The sequence below is a fragment of the Chelonoidis abingdonii genome, chromosome 7 (genome assembly GCF_003597395.2).
Source record: "Chelonoidis abingdonii isolate Lonesome George chromosome 7, CheloAbing_2.0, whole genome shotgun sequence".
In the NCBI taxonomy this organism is placed as follows: domain Eukaryota; kingdom Metazoa; phylum Chordata; order Testudines; family Testudinidae; genus Chelonoidis; species Chelonoidis abingdonii.
In genome coordinates, this window is record NC_133775.1 from 5,525,863 (window position 1) to 5,538,905 (window position 13,043).

Consider the following 13,043-nt stretch of genomic DNA (forward strand, 5'->3'; position numbering starts at 1 on the left):
ATAAGGTGACCTACTTTACCCCCCAGTGGACTCTTTGGGAACCATCTTAATAGAGAGATGTGTGGGATTAGTGACCCTACCTTTGGTCTTTCCTGCTCCTCTTCGCAAGATGCTTCAACTGGATCGATTGACCTGGAACAAGAGTACTATCAGGTAAATCATTTCCGTTTTCTGTATACAACTCGTTAAACCTGGCCAGAGTCCATGTTGTAAGCGTATGGAGATACTGTTAGTTCTGGCATAAAAACTAGGTACCATATAGCTCAAAGGAGAAGCAGAGTAAGTTCTACCCTGAGCATCGCTTTGATGGGAGCTGTTATATTGGTGCAAGGGTGGTCTAGATAATACTTAATCTGCCATAAGTGCAGGGGACTGGACTAGATGACTCTAGTCATCTAGCCTTCCGATCTTATGGTCTGTTTTTCCAGTTACTAGTTCCACACTCTGTAGTTCTTCTTAAAGATAGAGGAGACTTATTAGCTTATCTGGTCAATCTCTGTGAAAATGAAGGATTACTCCTTTTGGTACTTTTTCTGACGTTTCATTATTCAGCTAACTCTTTCTCCTCTGTTATAGGACTAAGGTAAGACTCATCATAAGGAAGGTATTGCAGCTATGTTTCCATTGTTAAAATATAATTTTCACTATGATTTAATCTTATCTGCCGACTTGGATTCACGTAGAGCAGACACCTGACCCCCTTCCCAGCTGGGTCCATCATGGAACAGCTCTGGCTCAGCCCAGGCCACTGGCTCTTAAAGGGGTAAAGCACCCTGCTCCCTTCAGACAGGTGCTTTCAAACATAGGATTTTAAGACAAAACCAAGAGGGAGTTTAAATGCACAGACGGGCCAGGGGGAAGGAATTGCAAGAAGAATCTTTACACGCATCACCATCAGATAGGAAAGAAAACATCCAGAGCACAGCGGGGCCAATTACACGCATTACTAATTCCAGACCAAGCCCTGGACTGAATCCCTAGCCCCAGCCCTGACAATCATGGTAACAGCAGCAGCAGATGCACAACTAACTGGGTCACACCACTGTCTTCCTAGGGAAATGTTCCAGCGAGCCTCTGTCCTTGTTTTGGGAGCACATGGAACCAGGCATTGCAATGAGCTGGAAGGGGAAGCTCAGGGAGCGTGGAGCCCAGATTTGGCTTTGGGAGAAAGCTCTGCTGTTGTGCTAATCAAGTGGCGTGTCAGAGGCATGCTGACGCCGCTTGCAAATCCTTAAAGGACATTCTGTGTAGGGAAAACCTTCTGGCTGGAGCATGTCTTTCTCTTCCCCTGTCTAATGCTTGGGACATTTGCATGGAAACTCTCTGTAACTATGGCAGGGAAGGGGTTACCTGCGAGTTCCAAACATCCTGGTTAGCCACGGCTGGGAGAATTATGACTCAAACAAGGTGGGGAACTAAGCATGTGGCTTCCAAAGCATCCACAATCCTTTCACACGTATGTGCCTGATGAAGAACCAGGGCCCTGATCCAAAGCCCACTGAACTCAAGGGGACGACGACGATAGGTGAGACCCCAGCACACACTACCCATGGGCAGAATGGTCTCTATTATCTGGAGTGAAGCCAATGGGTTTAGACCAGGGATGGATTTAGCTGGGGATTATTTTCCCCTAAAGCTTTCTGTTGGCTCTCAAAGAGCCATCAAAGCTCTCGAAGTAAAGAATCGAAACCAGCAGGGGGATTTCATGCTGCCAGTGTTTATGCTCTGTGCCCAGGCGCCAGCCCCTTGGCCCCACCTTATCACAGCAGACATGCCTTTTTGACACCGGGGGGGATGCAACTTGTGATGGGGAGGTGTGTGTAGGGGGGTGGTTTTAAGTGGTGTGCTGGATCTGCACATTTGGCACCAGCGCGGCACCTTTGTAATCACTCTCTGTGTCCCCCCATCGTCCTTTTTTTAAATCACTTTGTGCCACGGGCGGCAGAGCGGATGGACCACGGGGTGTGTGGGAGCCCAAAGAGTGTTATAATTCGCATTCCTTAAGGACAGTCTGACCTATTTCTGAATCCAATGGGCCTTACAGAGCCCAGGCCTGTGCTACCACGGCAATTGTGGAAATAGAAGGAAGCTGCAGATAAGGGAAATCCTGGCTAATGAAATAAAGCTGAGATCCCTATCGAGCACCACACAATAGAACAAGCTTGTTTTCTTTTCTTCGGAGGAATGTTTTCTGTTTGAAACGGCATCACTCCCCAGACAAACCATCCCTCTCTTTGATGGCGCTGGCTATTTCACTGCCTTTTGTGTCTCTTACAGCCCTTTGGAAGATTTCAATTGCAAATCCGAAGTGAGGTGATGGAGCACAGGGCCAGTGAATGCAATCAGAGGGAGAGGGAAGCTGTTCAATCGCTGTATACAGAACAGAAAAGGTTTCCCAGCTCGAGGGTAGTGAGTCCAAACTCCCAGAGATCTATCCCAGCATGCTCTGGGGCTTGTGGAGAACCTAGAGGTAGATTCTTTATTGGCTGTCTCCACTAAGGGAGTGCGCTATGTCTGTAGATGGGTTAATATGGAGGTTCTCAAACTGTGGTCCGCAGACTGCCAGTGGTCTGCAAACTCAGTTCAGGTGGTCTGCGGATAGTTCCCTCTAAGGTGCACACCTGGATGGTCACACATGATAGAATGAAGGGTCACACACCTAATTAGTGGGGCGGCGCAGGCACGGCTTCACTAATTTAGGTACCTGGATCCTGGAGAAGATGCACATGTAAGGTGAGATGGTGCAGGGCTGCCCAGAGGGGGGGACAAGTGGGGCAATTTGCCCCAGGCCCTGGGCCCCACAGGGGCCCCCACGAGAATATAGTTCTCTATAGTATTGCAACTTTTTTTTATAGAAGGGGCCTCCAAAATTGCTTTGCCCAAGGCCCCCTGAATCCTCTGGGCGGCCCTGAGATGGTGGCCTTGGGGGGAATAGGGGGTAAGTGGTAGGGGGCAGTGGGGCGAGAAAAGGGGTAAGGGAGAATTTGGGGCATGCAGGGCTGCGGCGGCCAGAGAAAGAGGTGACTTTCCCCAGCTCCGCCTGCGGCTGCCGGGCAGAGACCCCCCAGCCCCTTCCCAGCTGCAGCTCAGGGGCTGCTGTGGCAGGGGAGAGAGGGAGAGACCCCCCCCCTCCTTCCCAGCCCCTGCTCAGGGGATGCCGAAGAGGGAGAGACCCCCGTCCCTCCCAGTCCCTGCTTGGGGGCTGCCATGGCAGGGCAGAGAGGGCACATCCATCTCATTAGAAAGATAAGACTACTGATATTAAAATGTGAGTTGTGTGCTTTTATTTGTAGAACAAAAAAAACGTTAATTATTATTAAGCTTTTTTTAATATAGCGCTTTTCTCCAAAGCACTTTACAATAGTTAGCTAACGGTACAAACAACATTTGGGAAGATCATTAAGTGGTCCGCCGAGACCCTCAGCAATTTTCAGGTGGTCTGCGGAAAAAAAAATTTGAGAACCACTGGGTTAATCGATAAGATGCCAGTGGATGGTGCTCAAAAATGTGCACCGTAATTCCTGGATTTCGTAGGACCAATCACACCGGATGCGCACTGCAAATGGCTTCATTTGTGCAGCTCTTTACAAGAACACGAAGGAGGGAGTCTAAGTAATTCCTTAGTACTCAATGACCTGGCTGCCTAGCAGTGTACAGCGTAGCATGGCTCGGCCCAAAGTAATGCATGCCCTCTGCTGTCCCCTCAATTGCCCTGTCACTCAAAGGACAGTGAAAGGACAACGTCACAGCCTCAGAGAGTATCCACGTGGATTTTATACTGGATCCCAGAGCAAGGGTAACAACTCAAACCGAGTGACATTTGTTCCCGGAAAACTTCGTCAATATGAACATTTTTCATATCTTTAAAAAATTGCACATTTTCTTCAACCAAAAATGTGAAAATGGAAAATTTTAACCACTCTGCCCCCTGGTTTGGGGCTTTTTGTCAAAGAAACTGGAAAATCTGTGAATTTTGAACCCCAGAATACGTTCATTTCTTTCTAAATGTTTCAGAGAGTGTCTTTACCATTTTCTAAGTGGCTCTTGTGGCAAGCAGCGAGCTGTACATGTGAATCTGAGGAAGGCCAAAAGAGGCAGCGATGAGATCATCAGATGACTCCTTTATGGCAAGCACATGGCATAGGAGGGTGGATTAACACAGTGTATTCCTAACAGAGTCTGATCCAATTTCACCAGTCCCATTTAGCTCTCCCATCCATCCAGATGCGCAAACACAGAAGTCCACTAATTGTTCCCTTTTCTCTAGTGTGATCAAATAATATGTATCATCTTCTCTCTGAGGGTCTCAAAGCACTTGATAGATAACAAAGTCTGATGGTACCCCAGTGCCTAAGAGATATAGAGGTATTATATTATAGTTACAAATGTGGAAACTGAGGCACAAAGATCTTAAGTGACCTGGCTACGGTCATGTGGGAAGTCTGGCAAAGCCAGGAACAGAAACCTACATCTCCTGCCTCCTCTTCTGAAAGATTAGCATCTGGAAAGAACCCAATACCTATGCTGGGCCTGTCCATAATTATCAGTGTTAGTCGTGTACCATGGGAGATGTAGTCTGGCCCTGGAGCCAGACCCATAGAGGAGAATGGGCTCATGGAGCACCTGAACTACAACTCGGAGTCACTGCAGCTGCATTTCCAAATTGAAATATTTCAGTTTCCGGATTAACTCTTTCTACTATTGCATGCTCTGTTTGGGGTGGTTGTTTTTTTTTAAATGAAAAATTTAAAAAGTTTCCAGAGAAAGCCAATATTTTCCACAGCTGTAACTGGCTTCTCTCCTGGCCACTTATGATGCAGCATTTGCTCAGTGTTTGCACTGTTTGCCACGCTGCATGCCAGGGTTCCAGTCGAGCTGCAACGGGCCAGGAAAAGGAAGAACCAGGCACAGGAGACAATTATGAGCAGTTTTTTACAAACAATTATTTATTGGTTCATTGCCATGTGGCCCAACTGGGAACGAGACCCCATTTTGCAAGGAACTGTCCAAACACCCAGGCATAGGCCATCTCAGGCCTGAAGAATTTACAGTCTAAGACCGGATGCAATAAGTGAGAGTGACGCGCAATAGAAAGGAAGTGAGGGTGAAGGCTGGAGTAATAAGATTGCCCCCCTCGATATCCTAATTAAAGGCCTTGGCATGATGCCTTGACGTCAGTGATAAAACACCAGCGGATGTAGGAAGCAGGTCCAAAATGGAGGAAGAACTATTTCCGGCCTCATGGGATAGTAAGCGTGGTGTACAGGAACTGGGGAATAGCCCTTTAACTGGTGTGTGAGCTCTCTAGTGGTGCTCACCATGTTCTTTGTTTTGGACGGCACCAGAAACCAGCCAGCGCTGCTCTGCGGGTTTGTGGGTGGGTAGCAAATGGACACTGACCTGCCCTCCTATGTGATTTCTTCATATTGTGTAAAAAGGAAAAGACACGAGAGGCAAGGAACAATGGCATGATGTTAATGAAGGGAAATGTTAGGCTAACCTCCACCTGACCGGTTCCCCACCACTGAGTTGGAGGGCCTGAAGATGCAATCCCGCATTGCAAGGTCTGTGTCGCACCTTCCAGTGCCATTTCGAGCTGGGAATTGATTTCTGAGAGACGCAGCATCCGTGAGATAGTGGTGGGAAGTTACATAACAGAATCCCCAGCTAATTATAGAGTAAACAAAGGCTGGGTTTATTCCTGCACGCACTAATCTGAACCACAGTTTCCATGGGAATTATTTGGGGAGCCCCCCTGCATTGGATGTAATTAGCTGGTAATCTGCAGACAGATGTAATTAGGAGATTGTTGGCGGGTGTTTATTGCAAGGACTTTCTGATTTTACTGTGTAAGTAAGGAGTGAAGTAATTACCCAATTACACATTATTTGTGTCCACTCATGGTCAAGCATTTCTGAGAGCTCCCCTGAGAACGTAGCTAACTGGGCCCCTGCACAGAGCTAGGCAAAGCTTTGCTAAAGGTCCCAAATACCTAAACCATAATCAAAATGTCAGACCCTTTGTCTCCCTTGCTAACCTTTGGCTGACACTGCTTTCCAGACAGAATTTGATGGGGCTTGCCTTTACTGAGGCTCATTAAAAATCTTGACCAAGCACTATGTGGTAGTATAAAGCTTAGCCGGGAAGCGACTGTCCTAAATCTCCTATGTCCTTCTGTCGTCTTATCTGGGGGAGGGAGGTTTAACCACCATATCTGCGGCCGATTTGCTTGATCAGCATGTGAAACTTCTTAGCAAATTGAGTCTCTTAAAAAAAAAAAGATGGATCCCACCCCCCAAAGAAGAGCTTTTCCTCAGGCAATTTCCAGCTCACCCAGGCCATAAGGACTGTGACAAGACCCAGGAACAGCTTGTGTGCGGTGGCTCACAACTGAGGTTTCCCAAGTAGAGCCGACTAATGGAGCAGGTCAAGGGGCAGGACTAAGAGATGAGGGTGTGGAAAAGCAGGGCAGGGCTGAGGGGCCTTGGCAGAAGGAATTTGCACAAAGCCTGCGTTTTGTAATGCTATACCCGTGTGTCAATCGAACCTGGGAATCTCTCAATCTAAACATTGGAGTCTCTGCTGCCAAAGCTAACAACCAGCTGTGATTGCAACTGGCGTGTGGGGGCTCCTTGTCCCTAGAGTGCCCCCTGGTGGCCCAGTGCAGCACCACAATTATGTCTATGCCTCAGTTTCCCCTAGTGGACTTTCAGTAAATCCAGTGAGGCTTATCTATACTGCACAGTGCCCCCTCAGGGGCCTAGATTATTTATCCCAAAGTCAGAACACTACACAAACAGCTTCCGAGCTGGAGGGGACGGGGGAGTGCGTTAACCTTAGTCTAACCACTTCTCTTATATCCCGGTTCCTTAGGCCATGCCTACACTGGCGATCTTACAATGGCACAGCTGTACCGATGCAGGGGCTCTTAGGTCGGTGTAACTCATGCCGCTCTGTCCCCCCCTACACACTACACTGGGAGTAGCTTCCTAGCCAGCTCCCCTGAGACCTTCTTTCCCCAGGCGCTTCCTCCCTGGGCCCACATAATCCTTTATAAAGGCCCTGTGTGTGTGTGTGTGTGTGTTGTGTGTGTATGTGTGTGTGTGTGTGTGTCCTTAATCAACTAACTACTGCCCCGCTGGGTCATTCACAGGTAGGCTGAGAGCCTGACTGCAATCAATGACAGTGGCTCATCCACCACTGGGGGAGGCAGGGGAAGTGCTCCACTGGGCAGGTGTGGAGGACACCTGCCTTCACTATGGCAGCCCATTCCAGCTGCATTTGGACCAAAGCAGGTGTGGCCCAGGGCAATCTTATGGATGCTGCCGGTATCTAGCAGGAAGGAGGCTAGTGAGAGACATGGAGACAGAGTTTGATGGGGCTTTCTGAGCTGCTGAATTAGCTAATGCATAACAGCATGACGGCGCAGTCTCGGCGGATGGGAGAAAGGATGGGTTTGTGGTTATGACACAGGGCTGGGCACCAGGACTTCTGGGCAGTATCATTACACTCGAGCTTTCTGAAATCACCCCCCAAAATCATGAGATTGGCGTAAAAAAAAAATCACAAGATTTAAAAAAAAAAACAACCTTGGAGTGTTTTTTCTGTCACTTCTGTTCCACTTCAGTCAGGTTTACAAGCATTTTCCTACAACCAGGATTGCTAGAAACACACACTTTTAAATGACAGCTGAGAGTCTTATGTCATCCCATGACTCCTGGAGCTGGGACTTAGTGAAAAATTCCAATGACACCTCTCAGGCCCAAACCTCTTGTGCCCTTTTCTATGCAGTAACACAGCTGAGGATTTTATTTGGCTCTTAGATGATTGCTCACTCTAGAGTAAAAGCACTTGGAGGCTGGAGGAATATCAGGAGGTCATCTAGTCTAACCCCCTGCTCAAAGCAGGATTAATCCCCAAATAGATTTTTGCCCAAGATCCCTAAATGGCCCCCTCAAACATTGAGCTCACAACACTGGGTTTAGTGGGCCAATGCTCAAACCACTGAGCTATCCCTCCTTTCCATGGCATGAGGCTGGTCAAAATTCAGAATTTTCCATCCCAGTGGAAATTCTGAGATTACAAAATTTGGTTTTACCCTGAATTAGGACAAAAAACTTGAAGTCTAGGATTTTTGCTTGCAAAAAATGAAATATTCTGAGCATATTTCCTTTCAACCGTCTCCATGAGATTTTGTTTTAACTTTATCATTTCAATTAATTATAGTGAGGCAAAATGATGACATTGAAACAAAACATTTTGATAAAAGTTTCAACGTGCCCAACACCTTCCTGTGAAATGTTTTGATTTTGTCAAATCAGTATTTTCTGATGGAAACCCATTTCCACCGGGGCATTTTCAACTGCTCCCATGATAATCGCGTGCTACCCAGAGCAGCCGTTTGTCCTCTTAGACCCCCAATCTTTTCTAAATGTCTGGCAATCAAAAGCATCTGTCTCCTTTCCTCTCTAGAACAAAGCTCCCAAATCAGCCGTGCTTGCTTGATATGAGAAGTCCTGCTAAAGAGAAGCGTGAGCAGCTTTATAAATGTTTAAACAACTGCTTTCCAAATTGACAGGTAGAGAGATAATCCATTCTCTTTACAGGGCTGTCACCATCATAAATGGCCTAGCAGGAACTTAAAGAGTGATCTGGAGGAAAGATTAAATCTGAATGCTTTGAGGGACCCTGCTATGCTCCAAAAAAATGGTCATAAATATTGCATGTTATCAGCATCCCTTTAATCTGAAACTGTGTTTCCTCTCTCTTGCATCTATCAGCTTCTCACACATTCATAAATTAGGTCCTTATAGTGGCTGAAAACTTTAAAGCCAATCTGGATCCGTTAAATGTTCTTTTAAAAATAATGCGTATATACACATATAATTTAAATAGGCCTCCATTTTTTTTTAAATTCTATTTGGGTTTAGAAAAGAAGATTCATCTACATTTTCTGTAAAGACATTTTGATTGTGATCAGTGTGAATGACAGACAGATTCCAAAGACACACAACTGCAGGAGACTAGACTAGCTGACCTTTCAAGGTCCCTTCCAGTCCAACTGGGCCTGGGCCCTGTGCTCACCAGCTGCTTCGGGACCTTTGGAGCATGGAAACAGCAGCAGCTGCTGCTTCTGTGGCCCTGAGTGAGCTCTTCTCCATAGTGGATACAGGGGGCCTAGCCATGAGGCTTGTTGGTAGGCAGCCAGTGGCAGCTTGGCAGGGACAAGAGCTGTATTGTCCAGCCTGGGATGAGATGGGACAGAAATCCAAGGGGAAATGACCCCTAGGGAGGCTTTGTCATCTGGAGTATGGAAAGCCCCCTGCCTCACCAACCTCTCCTCTGGGAGGATGGTCCATGATGCAGAATGTGGACCAGCCGCAGACATCTGGAGAGGTAACTTCCCTAGTGTTCTCCCAAAGGATGTGGGCCCTGGAGGGCATTACTGATGGCTGAATGACTCACAGGCTGTGCTTTAAGATGAGCAATATATTTAAAGAGGCAGAAAAGAATCTGTGGATGGACCAGGATTCATAGAGCAGCGATCGTATCCGTATGGTCACCAGGTTGGCAAGATTTGGCCCAAAAGGCACTGGGGACTAAGCAAACATTTCTGAATGGTGCTGAGCTAGCCTCTGGATCCTGAGTAGAATGAAGATTTGATGTTGTGCCTCAAAACTTCGTAGGATGCCATTTTTAAAGGGAAATGTCATTTTCATCCATCAACAACCTCTTGGGGGTATGCTAATAACAGTGATCCCATGTTTGCCTTTGCTCTCTATATATAATCCAGTCATATTTGCAGGAAGTTCATTTAGGATGACAGAATATTTTCAAATCCTCCTCATAGCGTACTCTCTGTTGACGATTTAGGAGCCAGAATCTTGAAGATTTCTGCTCAGCACATGCCATAAGAATGATCGTTACATAAGAGCTATGGATTGTTATTCATCATTATTATTCAGGTCCAAATGCAAAATGGAACTCATGCTCCACAACTGGGGGAGAAATAGAGGGGAAACAAATTTAAGCATCTCTTATGATTTTGTATTTAACTGTAGAAGGTGATCACATATCACTAGGCTTGGCAGAATTTGTTTTATATATATAATTTCAACAGCTTATATCAATGTTTATTGTGAAGCACTTTTTATTTTTTATTGATTGGCATTTTCACAGTTGCACAAAATTATGGGCTTGAGGACATTTTAATTTTTTTCTGTTTACATTTTCACAGGCGTGGGAAAGATAATTATTTCATGATAGGAGACTTAGAGAATCAAGTCAAAGCTTTATAACCATTGAAACAAAAACTGTCAACATCACACATCAAAATATACAAAGTACATCTCCTTAAACCAAACTCTAATATGTTCTCAGGCAAGGTAAGAAAAATGCTGTAAATTTCACCAATCAATGAAAATATTTGCTCATTGGTTTCCATGTGTATGGTGAAATTGACATTTATTGACATTTACCGACAAAAATCTGATCCTTCCAAGCCTGGATATCACCGCGACGGGCACAGTATAAGGAACAGAACAGATCAGAAGAGAGTGCTTCTCTCTGCCCAACATGGCACAATTGGCAATCTCTACCTAAACAAACCTCAGGGCTGAATTATCACCAGGGTGTGGTGGCTCAGAATGGGGGCTGATTGAGGCCGTCTCTGACTGAGCGAGGGTCTATCAGTTCCTTATTTTCTGGAGCACTAACTTCAGTCACGATTCTTTTCCTTAAAGAGAACGTTTCCTAACAGCCAACTGAAATGTGGGGCATGGAGATAAGCCAGAAATATAAAAACCCGCTGAGTGGGTCGAAAGGGCAAGCAGAAGTGGTATGCTGTTCAGAGAATTGCTTCAGTCTGGCAGTTCACAGGCCAGAACTGCAGCTAGTGGAAATTGACTTTGTTGTCCCCTTGCCCCCGATTTACACTAGCTGAGGATCTAAGCCAGAGGTGCCTGTCCGCATGGGAGGATGTCAGGTGAGGTCTGCGTAATAGATTTTTAAGGCCAGAAGAGACCATTAGCTCATCAAGCCTGATCTCCTGCATAGCAGGCCAGAGAACCTTCCACAGTGATTCCTGCACCCAGACAAGTAACTTGTGTTTGAGCTAGAGCGGATCTTTTAGAAAGGCATCTAGTCTTGACTTGCACAGGATGGAGACTCCACTGCATCCCTAGGTCAATTGTTCCAACAGCTAATTGCTACACCAGGGATAGCAATGTCCCCTGCAAGCCACAGACACAAATGGCGAGATCCTTTTTCGTTTGATGCACCTGGCTAGGACTCTCTCTCTCTCTCACACACACACACACACTAGTATCTCCATGGCAACTGGGCTATTCTCTCATTTTGCTGTGCCAAGTCAAACTTTTTAGTTTGTTAATAAAGGTGATCTGCTGGGGAGGCAAGTTCCTGAGGATTTCAGTAATTAAATTCTTCGTGTGTTGGAGACAGCAGCATAATATGCAAAGCTGTATCTGATCTACAACATGGTCTTTTTGATATTACTCCAGAGCGCAAGAGAGCTTCTGATTTTTCTGAACAGATATGGGCCTGATCCAAAGTCCATTAAAGTCAGGGGGAGGTTTTTCCACTGACTGCAAATGGTTTTGGATCAGGCCCTAAGCTATTGAATGAATCGCAGTATTTATAATGTATATATGGTAGTACATTACCCCAGTCCAACAAAGGACAATGCAATCTTATTTTAATGCTGAAGTCATGCTTCAGTTCCTGATTCCACTACCCTTTTCAAGCTGGAGGGAGTGTTTCTCCATCATTAAATAAAGCTTAGCACCAAGTTACAGTTTTCTCTAGCATTTTGCCTCATTCCTCTACCACCCTGTGCCTCAGTTTTCCATCTGTAAAATGGGCATAATGATGCTGCCCTTCTTTGTAAAGTGGTTTGTGACCTACCAATGGGATGATTATTGGCCTGTGATGCCCAGCGGAAGACCCTAAAATGAACAAACAAGTGCTCTGCCATTGCACAGGGATCCAGCCCTTCCTGCTGTGACTCACACAAGTTGTATGTACTCAGGTGAGCAGGTGTGTGGACTTTAGTGGCAGCCCCCGCATAGGGCCCCATTCTGATAGCTGTACTCAGGCTCAGAAAGTGCTCTCCTCCATGAGCAATCCTGCTGAAACCAGCACTACTCACCTGAGCAAGGGTTTGTGGGACAGGACTTTATTCTGATGGACATGCCAGGGGTTAAAATATGAAACATGGGGTGCACTAAACCCCAACCCTCAGAGTAAGACTGGGATGATAGAAATCAGAGCTGGCCAAGAGAAACTAGCGTATTTTAGACCTCGTCCTGCAGCCCTTTCTCATGCAAATTCCCCAGGGCAGAGTTATCTGCCCCTTCAGGTAACTGTTCCTTACCATATATTCTTGTGTGCTTTGTCTAGTCTGCTCTGAAATGAGTTGAGTGACAGAACTCCCAGCCTCTCTCTGGGGGACTTGTCTTCTTCTACTAACAGTCAATCTTACTATTCTCTTCCCCCCACCCACATATTCAACATCCTGTTTTCCAGTTTCATCCTCCCCCCTGCCTTCTTGGACCACCCAAAGTAATTCATGTCTCTCCCTGGGTTTCCCATCATCCAGTTGCTCCAGAACATGCTGTAACTGATTTTTTTTAGAAGTTCCACTTCCTTTGTCTCTCATGCCCTTTCTGATTGCCGTTTCCTTCACACATAGACACACTAGTTCATTGTAAAAGACGCACTGTTAATACGTGCCATAGCACACCAGACAATTCACGTGTATCCTGGAAAGCTCAAATCATGCTTCAACCCAAAATAAGCCTCTAGATAGATGTGTGAGTGCACACAGCTGGATGTGAGTCTCTCATGTGCTGTTACTTAGGAGGCAAAAGTATCCTCTGTCTCTTAATGCACATTTAAAGTAGCAATTAACTATTCATACTTTAATCTCATCCTGCCACACTGCAGCTCCCTGGGTATAATTTTATTCCTTATCTGCCCGATTAGCGCAGAAGCGCCGGTAGGGAAAGGTTGCGCTGCAGCTTGGT